Below are 5986 nucleotides of genomic sequence, written 5' to 3' on the forward strand. Positions count from 1 at the left end.
AGTGAATTTTTTTATTGTGAAAAAAGAAAATTTTTGAGTGGTTTTTTTTTTGTTTTGAGGTCTTTGCTTCGAAAAGCAAAAAGTTAAATTGCATTGATTGTAATATGTTAAAGTAGGGTGTTCGAAATTTCTCCTCAAATTTTTCTGTTAGAAAATTTTGTTCTTTGCTTTTTTTTTTTTTTTGTTTAGTATTTACAACTTTTTATTTCGAAAAGTAAAAGGGAATTGTGCGGTGTGCCGTGCATTATATTAGGGTGTCCTTAATTGAAAATTTTTATTTCCGTAATTTTTGTTTTTTACTTATTTTATTTTTATTTCGATAAAAACGGGTGTATGCAATGGAATTGGTAACGATTTTGTTTAATTTAAGTAACGTTCCCTTTGCCATTGTACTATACTTTTTTTCGTTTCTTCGCAACAAAAATAAAAAATTATGTTTATGTGAGGACCCCTATATATAATGCACGAGGCAAAAAGAACAAAGAAAATATTTATTTGAGGGAAATTTCATTATTTAATATGTGGTTTGCGAACCACGAACCTTTTTTGATTGCTTAAGCAGACCCCATAATTTCTTTTTTTCATGATTCCATGCAGTCCAATGCACATAGTCATTGTGTATATGCCTGTGCACATATTTTCGGTGGCGACTACCTGACAACCTCAATTGGTAGTGAGTGTATAAAAATCGCATTAAAAAATTGAAGACTTAATAATAAAAAGTGTTCATCAATTGTAGAAAAATATTGTTGCTTTTATAAATTAAAATCACAACACCCCTGTGCACAAGCATGTACATGCACATATGTAACATTAGGCTGGATCAAAAAAAAAAGAAATTATTGTTTCCACTATGAGTTTGTTGAAGTTGCTTCATTTTGGTTAGGAGAAGTTTTGATGTTTCGTTGAGATTTTGAACTCCAATTGTAGCGTTACAGCTGAAGATTAGGGTCTGACGTGTTTTCGGTTTCCGCGGAAGGAAGATTGTCTTCCCGCATAACCACCATATCTCCGACTTGCATATTTGATTTAGGGTGCTTCCATTTTATCCGTTTCTGTAGTTCCGAAAGATATTATGATTTCCATCTTCTGCAGAAGTTTTGATGTAACACCTTGAGTTTCTGTCAGCGATTAACTATTGAGGCAGTATTTTCATCAACGCTGATTTCCGCTGGTGCTAATAGGTGTCCTCCAATAAGAAAGTGTCCTGGTGTTAGAGGCTCAAGGTCAGATGGTTCATTTGAAGCGGGGACAAGAGGACGAGAATTGAGACATGACTCAATTCTACATAACAGTGTGTTAAATTCCTCACAAGTGAGTTTGTTGTTTAAGGCCACTTTTCTGAAGTGGCTTTTAAAGCTTTTCACTCCCGCTTCCCATAGTCCTCCCATGTGTGGAGCTCCTGCTGGTATGAAATGTCAATTTAATGCCTGATGGGAATATTTTGACAGGGATTGGTTTCTTGCATCGGCAAGAAATTCCTAAAATTCCGTTTTTAATGCACGTGATGCACTGACAAAGTTTGTTCCATTGTCCTAATAAATATTTCTTGGACGTCCTCGTCTAGCTACGTATCTCGAAAGAGCGGCTAGAAATGAGGAAGTGCTCAAATTACTAGTGGCTTCTAAATGTATCGCCTTAGTAGAAAAGCAAACGAACAGACAAACGTAACCCTTTGAGGTACGACAACCGCGCCCACTGTAGCTCTTAATGTCGAAAGGCCCTGCGAAATCTACCCCTGTATTGGTAAATGCACGCGAAAATGTGGTGCGTTCTTGGGGTAGAATTCCCATGAGCTGATTTTGAGATCGTTTCTTGAAGATCGTGCAGATCTTACAATTATGAATAACGGATCGTATCATGGTTTTAACTTTTGGTATCCAGTATTGAGTTCTAATGATGGGCAGCATTAATTGGTTTTCACCATGGAGAGACATTTCATGGACAAACTGAATATACAGACGTGTAAACCTACAATTGTACGGAAGTATTATGGGATGGCGTTCAGATTCGGTAGTATCTTTGGATGCACCAAGTCGTCCACCCGTTTTCACTACTTCGTCTTCATCAAGATATGGAGTGAGCGAAAGTATTTCGCTTTCAGATCCAATTGGTGTTTTGGATTGCAAACTTGAAATTTCTGATCCGTAATATTGCTTCTGAGAAAGTTTTATTAAACGGGTTGATGTAGCTTTAATTTCATCTGAGGAAATTAAATAAGATTGAAGTTGACTACAATCTTTCGTTTTAGAATGCGTTCTATGAAAAAACCTGAGTATATATGAGATAACTGTTAAAGCTCTAGGAAGATTTGGAAACCTATCGAGAATATCATTGATTTTGCTTGAAAATGCGGTAGCATGTACTTGCACGCGTTTTTCTTCAATATTCGTGGTAAAATCCAAATCTTGTGTTGGCCACTTTTCCTTCCCTTCTTGAAGCCAAGAAGGACCTTGCCACCACAGAAAATTGTTGACTAAATCCTCGGCTAGCATTCCTCTACTGGGTTTTTACCTGAATCCACGTGATACCACGATGAACTTCCAACTTTGTCGACGATTTTTGTAATTCGATGCGCAACGAAAGTTGACCATGAGCACGAAGGTTTTCGTATCCAAGCCAGCACGATTGTCGAATCTGTCCACAGGTGAATGTTTTGTTGACCTAAATCAAGGTTAGCGCAGATAGATTCGGTTATCTCCGCTAACAATACAGCTCCGCAAAGTTCCAATCGAGGAAGTGAGATGGTTTTGACTGGAGCTACTCTTGTTTTTGCCAAAAGCAGATTCACAAATCAAAAATTCACACTCTCAAATACACGGCTGCACCATACGATTTCTCGGAGGCGTCGCAGAATCCGTGGGTTTCGACACTTTCTGTTGGAGAAAAGGATACCCATCGCGGTATTCGTATTTTGTCGATCTCCTTGTACGTATTGGTAAAATTTTTCCACCCCTTCTAATGTTGAAGACGAGACGGTTTCATCCCAGCCAGTACCCTCTAACCAGATATTTTGCATAATCATTTTTGCCACGATAATTGTTGGAGCTAGCCACCCTAATGGATCAAAGAGTTTTGCGATAGTAGATAGTATAGATCTTTTTGTGGGCTCGGTGTTTTCTTCTATGGGTTTTGCTATGAAGTAAAACTGATCGGAATGAGCATTCCACCTAATACCGACCGCCTTTACACTACTTGAATCTTCAAATTCTAAAAAATCTTCGCTCAGTAGATGAGCTTTGGGAATACCCTGTAATATTTCATTGGAATTTGAAGTCCATTCTCGTAATGGAAAACCAGCTGAACTTAAAACCCTGGAAATTTCATCTCTTGCTCTGATCGCAGATGCAATAGTATGCCCTCCCGAAATAACGTCGTCGACATACATATTTTTTCGTAGGATATTTGAGCCGATTGGATGAGTTTTTCGGAATCATCAGCAAGTTTAAGTAATGTCCTTATTGCTAATAAGGAACACAATTGATACCAAATGTCACCGTTTTGAGCTCATACAGACTGACTTGATCATCTGGACTTGAGCGGAAAACTATTCTTTGATATCTTGTATGATTATCATCTACTAGGATTTGCCTATACATCTTCTCAATATCGCTATTGAAAACATATCTGAAAAGTCGCCAGCGAAGAATTAATGTTGGTAGATCAGCCTGAAGCACAGGACCAGGAAGAAGAACATCGTTCAGGCTGACACCATTTGAAGAGCTTGAAGAAGCATTGAAAACAACTCAAACTTTGGTAGAGATGCTTTCTTCTTTTATTATTGCATGATGTGGTAAATAGTAATTATCGACTGCATTGGCCGATTGAATTGAATCTAATTTTCACATATGCCCCATAGTCTCGTATTCTAGTATGACGCTATTGTACTCTTTTTGCAAATCGAGATTTATTCTAAGTCGGGTTTCATTTTTATAGAATTGAGAGCACGTTATTCTTAATGATGGACCAAGATTCATCTCTCCTGGGAATTCTGACCTGAACGGAAGCGACACAATGTATCTTCCATCAGAATTCCGCTGCGTTGTACGTTGATACAATTCCTCACAAAATGTATCTTCTAATGTGGAGGCTTTAGCTTTCGGCGTGTCTTCGAGCTCCCAAACTGACTTTAGCTGCTTGTCCAAAGCCACTTAATTGTAAAAGGATACCCGATTATGATTGTTCGGACTGGCTGCATAAGCACGACCAGTCAGTATCCAACCAAAGACAGTTTCTTGAGCTAAAAGGGTGCTACGAATATTTTTTTGATACCGTCTAATATGATTTGCGGATAAATATCGCCGCCCAGAACAAGATCAACTGGCTCATTCACGAAGAAACGTTTATCCGCAAGCACGAGATCAAGGAATGCTTGTTGTGTTAATGCACTAACATCGCATGTTGGCAAATTACCTGTCAAATGTGGTAGAACTAGAACTAAAGCGTCAATAGAAATTAGTGGGTCAACTGGGGACCGCAACTGAATGGCGCATGCCTATTTTACCTACGCAGAAACTGAATTATTGATGCCCGAAACTTGAGCATGCATCTTTCGAGTTGGCAGGTTGATTCTTCGTATGAGTCTTTCAGTGATAAAAGAGCATTCACATCTCGAATCTATGAGAGCTCTGGCAGAAAAATCTGTACCATTATAATGAATGGTGACGCGAGCTGTGCCTAGTAAAACACCTTTACTGGTATTAATAAAATTAGATTTTACAGTAGGTTTATCTTTCTCCTTTTTTTGGTTTTGCAGATTCGTTTTGAGATTGAGCTTGCTTTGAAGTGCACGGCTGCTCATCCGATATATCTGCAGAATTATTTGCCTGTGTAGGTTTTGCCTTACTTGGCTGTAAGGTAATTATGTCTTAAATGGCAGTTGCTGCAATTATGCGCACTTGTGCATTTTGACACTGAATGCCCCGATAACAGACAGTTTAGGCAGAAGTGATTTCTTTTTATGAAAGCAAATCTTTCATTCGTGTTCAAATTTTTGAACTTTGAACACGCATAAATTTTGTGATCATTGCTTTGACACATTTTACAAGTGCCTTTAGCTACACTTGCTTAGAAAGCGCCAAGTTTCTTTGGGGGATGTTCAGAGCCCTCTTTGAGGTTTGTACCTTTTGAGGTTTTGTACTCTTTGTACCTCTTAAACTTGAGACTGATTCTAACGTTTGAAAACGATTTGTCAGAAATCGGTCCATGTCCGCCGACTTGGAGGTTTCTGTCTTGTTTTCTACGGACTGTTCCCATAGCGAAAGAGTCACATCAGGAAGCTTAGGTGAACATAAGTATGTAATAATTGGATCCCAATTAGATATGTCAATATGATGACTTACTAATGAGGATATGCAATTATATATATTTATATTTATTCAATACTGTCTATGAAAGAACATTTCTTACATACTAATAACAATGGTGTAGGTTACAAAATGAAACATACCTACTTAAAATAAGAGAGTAAAATATTCAAAAAAGCTTGTTTTCCCAAGGAAAAATTAAGGGAAATACTCTGAGATAGAATATTAAATTCGCGCATAGATCTTGCAAGAGGAGCATTACTGGCAAATTTAGTTTTGACTTTTTTCCAGTAAAATGGATAGGTGACGCGAAGATTTCGCCTTGGAATGTTAAAAGTAATCCTTTTCAGAAGATAAGGACAATCTATGGTACCATATGAAAGTCAAAGATAAGATTGACCTACGGGTTTCGAGATATTGTAGGTCAAGTAGCATAATACGGGATGCATAGGGTGGAATGGGAGTATCAAATTTGAGGGACCGTAAAGCGAAATTAATGAACACCTTTTGAATACGTTCTATTCTTTTTATTGATATCTGGTTATACGGCCTTCAGACAAAAACTGCATATTCAAGGTTTGAGCGAACAAAAGTTATATACAACATTTTAAGAGTATAAGGGTCTGAGAACTTGGTGCAGTTCCGCAGTTTATGTCCCTTTGTAATCTTTTTATTTAATT

This window comes from Eurosta solidaginis, unplaced genomic scaffold, assembly GCF_040869045.1.
Source record: "Eurosta solidaginis isolate ZX-2024a unplaced genomic scaffold, ASM4086904v1 ctg00001126.1, whole genome shotgun sequence".
Taxonomy (NCBI): domain Eukaryota; kingdom Metazoa; phylum Arthropoda; class Insecta; order Diptera; family Tephritidae; genus Eurosta; species Eurosta solidaginis.